This window comes from Chlorocebus sabaeus, chromosome X, assembly GCF_047675955.1.
Source record: "Chlorocebus sabaeus isolate Y175 chromosome X, mChlSab1.0.hap1, whole genome shotgun sequence".
In the NCBI taxonomy this organism is placed as follows: Eukaryota; Metazoa; Chordata; class Mammalia; order Primates; family Cercopithecidae; genus Chlorocebus; species Chlorocebus sabaeus.
The window spans coordinates 24,587,339-24,602,153 of NC_132933.1; the positions used below are offsets into that span (position 1 = coordinate 24,587,339).

At 38.5% G+C, this 14,815-nt stretch overlaps 1 long non-coding RNA gene across 1 annotated transcript in view; it reads left to right on the top strand.

Moving 5' to 3' along the window:
• Window positions 1-14,815, top strand: part of LOC103232525 (uncharacterized) — a 171,628-nt gene that overhangs the window by 64,934 nt on the left and 91,879 nt on the right. The window contains exon 3 of the long non-coding RNA XR_005237501.2: window positions 794-865. This is a non-coding gene — a long non-coding RNA (uncharacterized lncRNA). The remainder of the gene's footprint in view (window positions 1-793; window positions 866-14,815) is intronic.

The window sequence follows — 14,815 nt, forward strand, 5'->3', positions numbered from 1 at the left end:
CAGGGGATTTAATCTGTTTTGTTCACTATTCTAAAACAATGCTTGGGTCATGTTGAAAGAATGAATGAATAAATTCTGTTAATAGCCCTTAAATTAATACAATGATCTCCACATCCTTATAAGAGTATGATACCTCATTTCAGCTTCTGCTGAACTGTGCCTTTGGTTCTGAAATAAGAAAGACTCAGATAGACCCTGTCTTAGTCCCTTCAGGTTAATATAACAAGATATCACACACTGGGTAACTTATAAAGAACAGACATTTATTTCTCACGGTTCTGGACATTGAAAAGTCCAAGGCCAAGATGCTGACAGGTTCAGTGTCTACTGAGGGCCTGTTTTCTGGTTTTTGATGGTGCCTTTTTCAGTGTCCTCATGTGGTAGGAAAAGGGCAAACAAGCTCCCGTGGGCCTCTATTATAAAGACGCCAATCCTAATCATGAGAAATCCATCCATACAGCTTTATCACCTCCCAAAGGTCCCATCTGTTAATATCAACACCTTAGGGATTAGATTTCAACATATGAATTTTGGGGGAATATAAATATTCAACCATAGTAGACCCCCATTCCAACATTTAGCTGTATAATTTGGGATAAATTATTTAATCTCTTTATACCTCTATCTTTTTAGCTGTGAAGTGGGGATGATGCTACGTATTGTATTTGGTTGGGAAGATTAAATGAAGTGATTTATATGAAAAGTTTATTGTGGAGTATGACACATGGTAAATGTTCAGTAAACATCAGCTAGTATTTTTCATTATAACTCTCCCTGGCCTTAATTTTTCCAGATTCCAGGCACTTGCACATCACTGTGCCCCTGCTTCTATTCAGCACTGCATTTCATTTTGCCTCATGATATGGTAAGGTATGTATGTCTTCTTTGTTTAGTTGTAAACTCTTTGAGGGCAAGGTCCATGTCTTACTTACCCATGTATCACTGTAGATAAATACATCTATGTATCACTGGCACATAGTAGTCACTCTAAATATCTGTGGCTGAAAAGTCTGCCTGGAAAAGAAGATGACAGTAAGAGTGCAAAGCTGAGCCTGATTGGTAAATGCAGTGACTGCAGTGACTGTTAGCTGATTATGATAGAGCATTAATAGCTTCTTTTCTGAGTGGTTTTATTTTTTATTTTTATTTATTTATTATTATTTTTGGGATGGAGTCTTTCTCTGTTGCCCAGGCTGGAGTACAGTGGCATGATCTCTGCTCACTGCAACCTTCACCTCCCGGGTTCAAGCAATTCTTTTGCCTCAGCCTCCTGAGTAGCTGGGACTACAGGCATGCGCCACCACATCTGGCTGATTTTATATATATATATATATATATATATATATATATTTTTTTTATTAGAGACGGGGTTTTGCCATATTGGCCAGGCTGGTCTCAAACTCCTGACCTCAGGTGATCTGTCCACCTCGGCCTCCCAAAGTGCTGGGATTTCAGGCTTGAGCCACTGCGTCCGATCTTGAGTGGTTTTAGAATATAACAACTAAACAGGAGGAGCAGGCGCAATGAAGGAGCTTTTTTGAGTGTCGTCTGCTCCTGCTGAGTGGTATTTGAATGACCCAGGGAAAATGAGAAGGGCCAAGGAAGTGGGTATGGACCAACCTGGTCATTTAATTCCTCTAATTCTCAAGAATTGCCACTCCAGTCTAGCCTAGCAATTTGGAGCAGTGGGTAAATTATTTCTAGCTAATCTGTAAGCAGAGATCATTGTGCTGACATGTACTGGGGTTTTGCTCTCCTGGCTACCAGGTGGGGACCTGTGACTGCTTTGTCTTTTAGTTGCTCTAGAGACTGGAAATAAAGGCATAAAATGCCCTATGTTCACTTAGGGGGGCTTAACTCTGTGAGTGGCTCTCTACTTGTGAAAGTATTTATGACAATTGCTCTCCTGCTGTGCGTGCGCACATACACACACACACACACACACACACACACACACACACACACACACTGCATGGCCCAGAATAAAGAACAAGTCTTAAAACCTAGGAGAAGGTAAGAGGGCAAGGTTTTCTCAACATCCCTTTCCTGCACATCCTGCACAAATTCACACCTTTTGGCTTTTCGCTCATTTCCCAGTGTCCCAACCCCACTTGCCCTCTTTAGTATTCTCCAAGGGGTTACATTTGATGATCACTAAGATCCTCGAGCCTGTGGTGTGCTGGTAAATTGGCTCTCTAGGGGAAAAAAGCCCTGATTTGTAGCTTTGTAGTGTTTCCTGATTCCCTTCCTCCTTCTTTTCCCCCTCCCTCCCTCCATTTCTCCCCACCCTTTTCTCTTTTTCCTGCATTCCAGGCATAATTAGTCCCACCCCTCCAGTTCATTCTGCCTAGTTTTTCTTGTTTTCATCTTAGTACACATAACTTGAATTTCTCAGCTGTGTGTGGCAAAAGTATATACCATGTTATTTAAAAAAATTTTTTTCTTGATCTGTATAGCTAATTGAAATGATTAGTGGTAGCAGTTTTTATCCAATCATTGCTTTAAACCACACTCATGACTTCCACAACGTAAGTAAGATGTTTTTGTCATTTTCTTGGAAATCATAGCCGGATAAATCAGGCAAGAGAAAGAAATAAAGGGCATTCAAATTGGAAAGGAAGAATTCAAATTATCTTTTTCACAGATAACATGATCTTATATTTAGAAAACCCTAAAGATTCCATCAAAAACACTGTTAAAATTGATAAATGAATTCAGTAAAGTTGGAGAATACCAAATCAATGTAGAAAAATCAGTAGTATTTATATATGCCAACAGTGAACAATTTGAAAAAGAAATCAAGAAATCAATACCATTTACAATAGCTACAAAAAATATAAAGTACCTAGGAAAATTTAACAAAAGAAGTGAAAGATCCCTGCAAGGTAAACTATAAAACACTGAAGAAAGAAATTGAAGAGGATACAAAAAATGGAAAGATATTCTATGGTCAAGGATTGGAAGAATTAATATTATGAAAATGACAATACTACCCAAAGTGATCTACAGATTCAATGCCATCCCTATCAAAATACCAATGACATTCTTCACAGAAATAGAAAAAGCAATTTTAAAATGTATATGGAACCACAAAAGATCCTGAATAGCCAAAGCAATCCTGTCCAAAAATCTGGAGGTATCATACTACCTGACTTTAATAGACCTTATTTTTTACGGTAGTTTTAGGTTCACAACAAAAGTGAGAGAAAGGTACAGAGATATTCCATATATGCCCTGCCCCCACATGTGTTGAGCCTCTCCATTATCAACATCTTCCATCAGAGTGGTACATTTGTTCAATTGATGAACCTACATTGACACATCATTATCACCAAAACCTCATAGTTTACATTAGGGTTCATTCTTGGTATTGTATATTTTATGGGTTTTGATAGATGCTTAATGATGTATATCCACTACTATAGTATCATAGAGAGTAGTTTTATTTCCCTTAAAAATCCTCTGTGCCCCGCCTATTCATCCCTTCCCCTACTCCCTGGCAACCACTGATCTTTTTACTGTCTCCATAGTTTTGCCTTTTCTAGAATGTTATATAGTTGGTATCATATAATGTGTGGCCTTTTCAGATTGGCTTCTTTCACTTAGTAATGTGCATTTAAGTTTACTCCGTATCTTTTAATTGCTTGATAGCTCATTTCTTTTTAGCACTGAATAATATTCAATTGTTTAGATGTACCACAGTTTATCCATTCACCTACTGAAGGACATCTTGATTGCTTCCAAGTTTTGGCAATTATAAATAAAGCTGCTATAAACATTCATGCTCAGCTGTCTGTGTGGATATAAGTTTTCAACTTCATTGGGTGAATACCAAGGAGTGCAATTGCTGTATCTTATGGCAAGAGTATGTTTAGTTTTGTAAGAAACTGCCACACTGTCTTCCAAAGTGTCTGTACCATTTCGCTTTTCCATCAGCAATGAATGAGAGTTCCTATTGCTCCACATCCTTGCCAGCATTTGGTGTTGGGTTTTGGATTTTGGGCATTCTAATAGATGTGTAGTATCTCATTTTTGTTTTAATTTGCATTTCCCTGGTGACATATGACCTGGAACATTTTTTTCATATGCCTATTTGCTATCTGTATATCTTCTTTGGTGACATGTCTATTCAGGTATTTGGACCATATTTTAATTGGGTGGTTTCCTTACTGTTGAATTTTAAGAGTATTTTTTACATTTTGGATAATAATCCTTTATCAGATACGTTCTTTGCAAATAATTTTTTATGTCTTTTTAAAAAAATATATAAAGTAGGTTTTCAGGGTTCTTTTTTTTTTTTTCATTTTTCGGTGGAAGAAAGATCTATATTTCAATGATACGGGGCTTACATTGTACTTCACATTTTCCTTTTATCCTCTCTCCCTTCCCCCATCTTGTTAAGCAGCACAATTCTTTTCTGAGCTAATGCATCTCTTGGCTTATTCTGACAATAGCAGCAAAGAACAGATGAGTCCAGCTACTGTTAGTCTATTTCCCTTCCTTCAAGGCATAAAGGAGTATGCCCTATTTTCTGCCTTTCAAGTTTTGTCGGCTGACATACTTTGTATAATAGTTGCATAAGATGAGTTGCTATCTGTCCAGGATTCAACGCAGTTTGGCATTATCCATGACTTGATGCCAAAGAAGAATTCACCTATGTAATTTTTTTCTATCATTTCATTGCCCTTTGATGGTGAAATAAAATGTGTTCTAGGAGAAGCTGAGGAAAATATGCAAAGTGCATAAGAGAAAAAAGGTTCTCTGTGTTTTCAATAAATGACCATTCATGATAATGAGGATACAAGAGCACTTGAACGTAACAGAGACCAAAATGTTTTTATATATAAAAACTAAGAAGCCCAGAATCAGTGTCATATTTTGAAAAGTATTATGTTAAGGTAGATGCAAAACTACCTGGTAGTATCTATACTTCCACTTAAAATTCAACTTCTGCTTGGTTCATCTGATTCTTTCAAGGTCTTAAATGTTAAATGAAGGGGTAAAATAGGAAGGTATTTAAGTAATTAGTAGGCTTCCTGGGTCTTGATAACTTCAGTGCTTCTAGGAGCTGCCCAGTTGGCCACCAGTCTCTGTGGAATCCAGGGGCCTCTTCCCAATATGGATTTGACCAGCACTTTAATTGGTGAGTTTCCATTAGCATCTTAGCACTACTCTTTAATACAAATGCCTTATTTTCCATGGTTTATGAAAGTTTAAGTGATAACCATGATTGCAGGAACAGATTGTTGAGGAGCTGTTTTTCAGTGAAAAGTCGGGTCAGGAGATTGATGGAGGCTTTGAAATTAGATCCTTGGATTGAAAAATAAAGTTGGTGGTCATGAGTCCCATCAGTGGCTTCTCTATTAAAAGTCTCTTTTTAATTGCGATAAAAATATTTTACTTGAGATCTACCATCTTAACAAATTTTAGGTTCACAATACAGTATTGTTAAGTATAGCAATATTGTACAATTATAGTAATTAGTTAAGTAATACAATATTGTACAGCATAGTTTTAGAACTTATTCATCTTACGTAACTGAAACTTTATACCAAATGAACATCAACCTCCCATTTCCCCCTTCCCCCAGCCTCTGGAAACCACCGTTTTATTCTGTTTTTCCATGAGTTTGACTGTTTTGAATACCTCAGGTAAGTGGAATCATGCAGTATTTGTCTTTATGACTGGCTTATCTCACTTAGTGTAATGTCCTTCAGGTTCATCAGTGTTGTCTCAAATGGCAGGATTTCCTTTTTTTTTAAGGCTGAATAATACTCCATTTTATTTATATACTACATTTTACTTATCCATCTAGCCATACATGGATACTTATATTGTTTCCAGATCTTGCCTACTGTGAATAATGCTTCAATGAACATGGGAGTGCAGGCTATTTCTTTGAGATCCTGATTTTAGTTCCTTTGAATGTATACCGAGAAGTGGAATTGCTGAATCATGTAGTAGTCCAATTTTTAGTTTTTTGGGGTACTGCCATACTGTTCTCTGCAGTGGTTACATCAATTTACATTCCCATCAACAGGGTATAAGGGTTCCAATTTCTCTTCATCATTACTGACACTCTTTTTGTCTTTCTGATACTAGCCATCTTAACAGTTGTGATGTAGCCTTATTGTGGTTTTGATTTGTGTTTCCTTGATGATTGGTGATGTTCTGCATCTTTTCATATACCTGTTGGTCATTTTAATGTCTTCTTTGTAGAAATGTCTATTCAATTCCTTTGCCCCCCTTTTTTTTTTTTGACAGAGTCTTGCTCTGTCACCCAGGCTGGAGTGCAGTGGCACGATCTCAGCTCATTGCAACCTCTCCCTCCCGGGTTCAAGCAATTCTCCTGCCTCAGCCTCCTGAGTAGCTGGGATTACAGGCATCTGCCACCACGCCTGGCTAATTTTTGTATTTTTAGTAGAGAGGGGGGTTTCTCCATGTTGGCCAGGCTGATCTTGAACTCCTGACCTCAAATGATTCACCTGCCTCGGCCTCCCAAAGTGCTGGGATTACAAGCGTGAGCCACCACACCTGGCCCCTTTGCCCATTCTTAAGTTGGGTTATTTGGTTTCTTTTGCTATTGAATTCTAAGTGTTCTTTGTATATTTTGGATATTATTTCTGTGATGTAAATACTCCTATCAAGGCCAATTTCAAGCTACCAGCTTGAGGCCACTGAATTCTGTGTTCAGAAGAGATGTGCACAATTGGCTCTTGTAAAACAATTTGTCAGTTTGTGCTAGCTCCAGCATCCTGTTGCCTTAAGCTCTGGCATTTTTTTTTTTTTTTTAACTTTTGTTCCTGATCCTTTTTCTTTCCATTTCCCATTATAACACACATACAATAATAGTTAACATACCCAAATTAAACTACAAAGCTTCTTCTTAATAACCAAACATGGCAAAAAAGGTTAAAGTGTTTCTTGCACACTTAACATATACACTATGAAATCAAGGTTGTGTCAAGGATGTGTGCTAGCTGCTAATTTTTAGTACAGTAAGTCCTCAATGTCATCGACAGGTTCTTGGATATTGCAACTTTAAGTTACATGACGTATAAAAACAACAATTTTTTTTCTCATCAAGGATGTTAAATGAAAACTTAATGTAGTAATTAGGGAAGGAACAGCAAGAAAGACTATGTTTTGTGGTTCTGTAATACTCTCTGAATTGATAAGAGCCTCTCTGAAAGTCAAGCTTCAGTTCTGATGATAGTAGGTCCCCTGAGACACCTTTTATAACAGACAGTCCTCTCTTCATCAGCTATGGCAAAGTCAGCAGGGAGCAGTGGTATCAAAATGTAAACAAGTACTCCATTATACTCATTTTATTTATTGATTTACTTTTTAAAAAATGGAGTCTGTCTGTTGCCTAGGCTGTAGTGCAGTGGTGCAATCAGAGTCCCACTGCAACCTCAACCTCCTGGCCTCAAGCGATCTTCCTGTCTCAGCCTTCTGAGTATCTAGGACTACAGGTGCATGCCCCCATGCCTAGCTAATTTTTGTACATATATATATATATTTATATATATAATTTTTTTTTTTTTGAGACAAGAGATTTTCTCTTATTGCCCAGGCTGGAGTGCAATGACGTGATTCCGGCTCACTGCACCTCTGCCTCCAATATTCAAGGAATTATCCTGACTCAGCCTCCTGAGCAGCTGGGATTACAGGTGTGTGCCACCACGCCTGGCTAAATTTTGTATTTTTTTTTTTAGTTAGTAGAGATGAAGTTTCACTGTGTTGGCCAGGCTGCTCTAGAACTCCTGACCTCAGGTGATCCTGCAGAGACAGGGTCTCTCTAGGTTGCCCAGGCTGGTTTCAAACTCCTGGCCTCAAGCTATCCTCCCTCCTAGGCCTCCCAACATGCTGGAATTACAGGCATGAGCCACCATGTCCAGCTCATTATTTACTTTTGTATTTCAGCTTTTTTTCATGTCCTCACATGTGCTAAACAATGCTTCTTCCTAATTTAATACATTAATTTTTGCTGCCATTGGAAGCTTCTGCAAATTGAATGTGTTTACTCTAGCTTGGAAGACATGGATGAGTGAAAAGAGTTATGCTTTCTTGCAAATAGTCTAGGAGTGGGAAACAGAGAGACAGCTAGAGCTAAGTTTGGCCCAAACTGCTTAACATGTGTGAGATTTGGTCTTAATTCCTTCAGTTTCCCTAGGTATTACATGCTCATTCTTCAGCCTCTGCCCAGCTCCCTCACATAGTCCATCCTTTCTTGACTTTGTTTCTCAGGCTAGATCCCAACAAATCTCACCTGGAGAAACTTGGAAAAATCTAAGCAATAAACTAGGAGTCTAGTGACTGCTGATATATATTTATATATATTATATAGTCTCCCTCAGAACAAAGGGACAAGGAACCTGTGGTGTGCTGGTAAACCATGAACAACCAACTTTCCAGAACAAAAAAATCTGTGTGTGTGCATGTGTGTGTGTACATGCAGATTTTTACATTGTATTGATATAAAGGATGAGTAGTACACAATTAAAAAATAGTATACATTACTCCTTATTTTAAATTCCACAAACCAGTTTATTCTTACAGAATGCTTTTGTTAATTTTTACAAGTTCTTTTATCCATAGTCAATCTATGGTTGTGATTGATGAATGAATGTAGTCGCTACATAAACGTGGCTGGTATACTCATTTATGTTAATGAGTAATGAAAGTGAAACAACAAAGATGCATGTCAGAACTTCACTTATTCATCAGTGATGTGGGGAATTCCTTTGTTGAATCAAATAATAGGTTTTGAAGATTGAAGAACATGTTCTTTTCTTGGTTAGTCAAAATGTGATGCCTATAGATATAACAGTTTTAAGTTTAATCTGCAGTATTAATGCTTTCTCCATCACTTTTTAAAGTTTGGACTATCAGCAAAACAATAAATCAAGCCTTGATCTTAAGCATTTCATAATTTTCGTACTGTAAATAATCCCTACCATGGCTGATGTCAAGCTACAATTGTGACGTCACTGGGTAAAGAGTGGGAGGAGATGCACAGAAGCACACCATTATAGGGTGTTTCCACCATACGGATACTATAGATATAAATAACCGCATGGGCATAGATAAACAAAATGTCATTCAAGAATTAGAAGGTGATATGTTTTGACTATTACTTTTGGTTTTAATATAATTTCATTGTAGGTAGACATAACTGAACTTTTAATAATGGCTGTGTTTAAAAACCAGCTTACAGAATTTTTGAAGATATAACAACTGGCTCTTGTGAGCTAGAATATATCAACTCCCAGCACACTGGCAAGCAACCAAACTTGTGAAGGACCTATTACGGGCTAGACATTGCATGTGTAACCTGTAAGATTCCTTAGCTCTCAATAGTCTTAATAATAATAGTATATAATCCAATGTCATTGGCTCTTGCTCCATCTGCTTCTTGCAGCATCCCAGTACTGTGTTGTGTCTCTCAAACTCTTGACAGTCTCTAGTGGGTATCCCCTATGTGATCATGAACATATTTGCTTGCCATGTGCTGTTGCTGCTTTGTTGGACATTAACCACACATTCATCTGGAACTACTGTCTCCCATTGAGGCACTGTTGTTTCTTGGGTGCTGCTGCTACTCTGCTGGAATCTGATTTCTCCTTCTCACCCTGTTGCCTTTCTGCTGAGAGCTGACAACAAAGCACAGGTGTGTTCATGGCCCCAGAACACCTGGATAATTTTTCTCAAAGTAGGAAAAGCATACATCTTTTTCATTTGAATTACATTTTATTGGAAAGTGTCTGAAAGCAGGACTGCTGATAACCTTACAATGTTTTTGAATAATCTTTTTACTTTAGAGTAGTTATCTTTTTAGATTTACAGAAAAGTTAAGATTTACTTCAGGGAATTGTCACATGCCTCATACTAAGTATGAGGCATGTGGCAAGACATGTTTAAAGATTGGGTAGTATCTTGAGGGTAGAATATCTATATAATTTTTTTGGAATCTTCTGCATGGGAGATTTGTCTGTTTCCTCCCATTTATTTATTTAATAATTTATATCAGTATAGATTCATGGATATTTACTTTGAACTTCAAGTTATACTCTAATGTAGTCGATCCTTCTTATTCATGTATTTCCTATTTGTGAATTTGCCTACTTACTAAAATTTATTTGTAAACTGCAAATCAGTACTTATTGTGCCTTCATGTTCATTTGCAGACATGTGCAGAGTGGTAAAAACTTTGAGTAGTCTGATGTACACCTTCTCAGTTGAGGTGGAACAAGGTGATGTTCTACCTTCTTGTTTGCAGTTCTCATCCTGTAAACAAGTATTCTTTTTTCGTGTATTGATTTTCATGTTTTTCCAATTTTTGTACTTTTTGTTGGTAAATCTATGTTAAGGTAAACATGAATTTAAACTGATGTTTCCAGCTCTATTCTAGCCTCTCCACTTGCTCATCTGTGACCATCCATTTCAACAGCAAGAAACTTGGCTCTTACCATCTGCTATTCATTTACTTAATTGTTTAATTCTAGTATACTGTACATGTACAGCAGTATCAGAATTGTTAACCCATACCCCATGGGAAACAACTAATAGAGTATGGTGCTTCTGTGCAGTTCCTTTTGCCTTAACTCTTACAGTCCCCACTCACGTCCAGAGTTACTTATCTCAGCACCCTTTTCCCCTTCACAGCTTTCACTAATACTCTTGAACATCCTTGACTGTTCCATTACTCCCTATTCTGTCATAGGCCATGTGGGATTGGGCTAGTAAATAGAGCCAAATGGCAGATACTTCACAGTGCTTAGGATCCCTGATGACTTAAGCTATTTTAACACTCCCATTCCATTCCTTGATCAAGGTCAATATACCTTATTCCTTCCCTTACCATGATTCTCCTCCAGGAGACTTCCCAGACCACACAAAAATAGGCTCTTTAGGAATTTTTAAAGTTTGTACCAGATTTACCCAAATATGTCTGAGTCCTAATTAGAAATAAGCTTGGCCCCTGCTCTATACATTCCATCTCATTTCATTTTATTTAATTATCTTAGAAATAATTCCTAAAATGTATTAAGTGCTTACTATTGTCAGGCATGTTTCCTAAGTATAAGTGTTAACTTGACTAGGTCTCAAAATCTAATGAGGTAGGGTCTACTGGTATTCTGCTTTTTTTTTTTTTTTTTTTTTTTTTTTTTTTAATTTTTTATTTTTGAAACAGAGTCTCACTTAGTCACCCAGGCTGGAGTGCAATGGCACGATCTTGGCTTACTGCAACCTCCACCTCCTGGGCTCAAGTAATTCTCCTGCCTCAGTCTTCCAATTAGCTAGGATTACAGGTGCATGCCACCATACCCAGCTAATTTGTATATGTTTTTAGTAGAAACAGGATTTCGTTTTTTGGCCAGGCTGGTCTTGAACTCCTGACCTCAAGTGATCCGCCCACCTCAGCCTCCCAAAGTGCTGGGATTACAAACGTGAACCACTGTGCCCAGCCTATTCTGCCATTTTACAAATGGAAAATAGAGACTCAGAGAGGCACTTCTCCCATCCTTATCCATTTTTTTTTTTTGAGACGGAGTCTCGCTCTGTAGCCCAGGCTGGAGTGCAGTGGCCAGATTTCAGCTCACTGCAAGCTCCGCCTCCCAGGTTCACGCCATTCTCCGGCCTCAGCCTCCCGAGTAGCTGGGACTACAGGCGCCCGCCACCTTGCCCGGCTCCTTATCCATTTTTGACATACAAACATATTTCAGTTCAATAAACCTGTACTGGGGCCAGGTGCAGTGGTTCATGCCTGCACTCCTAGCACTTTGGGAGGCCAAGGTAAGAGGACTGCTTGAGGCCAGGGGTTCCAGACCAGCCTAGGCAATATAGCAAGACCTTGTCTCTAAAAAACAAACAAAAAGAAAACAACAACAACAAAAGCCCGTATTGAACACTTACTTTCTGCAGGCATTGTGCTAGACACTAGTGAGAAAAAGGGAAATGAATAAGAAATGGTTCCGCAACTCAAGGAGATTTCAATATGTATCAAAATATAATTTCAAATAATATAGAAAGGGAATAAATTGCTTTGTACCTGCCTGGCATATTAGCCCATTTTGCATTTCTATAAAGGAATACTTGAGGCTGGGTAATTTATAAAGAAAAGAGGTTTATTTGGCTCATAGTTCTACAGGCTGTACAACCATGGCACCAACATCTGCTTGGCTTCTGGTGAGGTCTCAGGAAGCTTTTACTCATTACAGAAGGGAAGGGGAGCCATCATGTCATGTGGTAAGAGAGGGAGCAAGGGAGACGCCAGGCTCTTTTAAACAATCAGCTCTCCCATGAACTCATTACCATGGAGAGGGCACTAAGCTCTTCATGAGGGATCCTCTCCCATGACCCAAACACCTCCCCCACTACCAACACTGGAGATCACATTTCAAAATGAGATCTGGAGGGGACAAATATCCAAACTATAACACCTGGTTCCTGCTTAACACTCACTGAGGAATACCCTGAGCTTTACCTTATTTCCTTTTGCTTCCCAGACCTCCCAGCCATTTTCAGGTTGGCATTTCCTGGCTTCCTCATCATCCATTCTTTGTCTCCCCAGTCTAATTAGTAGATTGGTGGGAGGTAGCATGAGAAAGGCAAGGCTTTTCCCTGTGTACCCATTCTTTGCAGCAATCCAGCCATTTGGGCTTTAATTGGCTTCATAGGGCCCCTCAGTGCTTTGTCCTTTGTGCATCAGGAAGTTAATTACTTAATAAACCAAATGGAGTCTTTCAAAAGTGTAGTGTTAGCTCTTCTTTTTCTTAGAGTAAAACTTGGACCAAACTGAAGTACTCCAGTCACTGTGAGAACCAGCCAAAGATAAACCTGTGAAGTTGGAGAAATTTGTTTTAAGTGCTCCAAATTTAGGAGTCTTCATTCATAGTATGTCTTTTCACAGACCTCTCGGGCCCCTCTGTATGGCTCCTCCCTTGAACTTGCCCTTTCCATGCTTCTGTCTGTGTTTTGCCCTTTTCTTAGTGATTCTTTCCATCAGAATACTGTACATGTTTTGTGTCCTATTTCTAGGAGGCCCTGTTTAGTTAATGAGATAAAGCAATTTAAAATAATATTACCAGCCAACACTTACAATGTAAACCAACACTTATAGTCATTCTGTTAAATAATGTATACATATGTATTAAATCCTCTCAATAACCTATGAGGTTGATAGTTCTTCTTACACCCATTATACAGATGAATAAGCCAAGGCCCAGAGTGGTTAAGTGACTTTCTAAGTTCACACAGCTAGCAAGTAGTGGAACTGGGATTTGAATCCAGGTTGTCTGACACTAAAATCCATGGTCTACAAACCACCAAATTGTAAGACAATGGTGTTTTGTTTGTAATTACTGGTAATGGCCTAGTTATTGAAGCACATTTGCACAATTTCCTAATCTTTTTCCAAAGTACCAACTTTGTAATTTAACTTGTCAAGCGTTTATTGAGCACCTACAATAAACTAAATAATTTTCATCTTAACAATAACATTAATGTCTTAATTCCTGGGAGTGATTATTGTAGGCATCAGGAAAGGATTAGAGAACAATTAAATGTTAAATTGCATGGTATTGATTGTAAGTACACTGGTATCTGGGTAGGTGGAATTGTGCTAGGATTGGATGGGTAGAGATGAAGGAGGGAGAAGACATTTCCAGTAGTGGGAAATAACACCAAAAGGGATGGAATTGAGAAGATGAAGAGGGAGTAATGTGGAGATGTACCTGACTAACAGTAATTTTCAAGTCTCTGCGTAATTAAGATTAGAACCTCACTCCGCCACTAGGAGTTGCACCTTCTGACAAGGTAGACAGATTGGGTTCTTAGAAGCCATTTTAACTTTCAGCCTTAACAGGAGTTTCTGTGTCCTAGACTTAAAAGATTGGAGAGAAAACCTTGAGCTGTCCTTTGAGGTCATAGGTCAAAGTCACTACTACACCACAATTTATTGCTCTGTTTACCCAAGAGGGTTAGTAATCCAGCCTGTGGTCACCCAGTAGCCTTGTTCTTTCCTTTAATGGAAGAACCCAGTGAAGAGTCCAAAATATCTTACCTCTGCATCTGTGTGAGGCTGCTTTTCCAATTCTTGCTGCCTGGTCCCAGTAAGATGGAAGTTTTGGCCCTTGAATCTTTTGGGATTGTCTTTTTCATGTGTGCCCCCTTTCTTAAGCTTCTGAAATTGTTCTGTACAGAGAGTTACTTTGATTAAAGTGACCAAACTGGGACAGAAAGCTGCCCTGTAATTTTTATTTCTCATTTTTATGATACATAGCCATATTAGAGTACCTTCTCCAGAGATAACAATGTATGCATTGCCCCAAATTGGCTGTCACCTAGTAAAATTCAACACTTAAACATTCTTCCCATTAGCGCATGTATCTCTGTTCTCAAAAAGAATTTAAAGTTCTAAGAAACAGCAATTACCCCAACCCCCAAAAAAAGCCCCACACCCCGAAGCGATCTCTCTTCCCTTGTTTGTACAGAAATAGGCTTTAGTTAGCAGGCAGAAGGTGGCATGATAAGTTTTTATGCGGGGGAACAGCATGATAAAAGTGGTATTACAGTAGGACTGATCTGGCAATACTGTACCTAGTATTTCTCACACTGTGCTACAATTGTCTGTTTATTTGCCTTTGCCTTTCTCCCTCAAAAGAATGTAAATTCCTTGTAGGACAATTACTTACTCATCTCTACCTCCAGTGCCTACTACAGAGCTAGTTGATTGAGGAAAGGCTGCAGGCAGAAAGATCAATTAAGGATGTAGGAGTAGGGGTGGGAAGAGGCTACTGAGGTAGTCCAG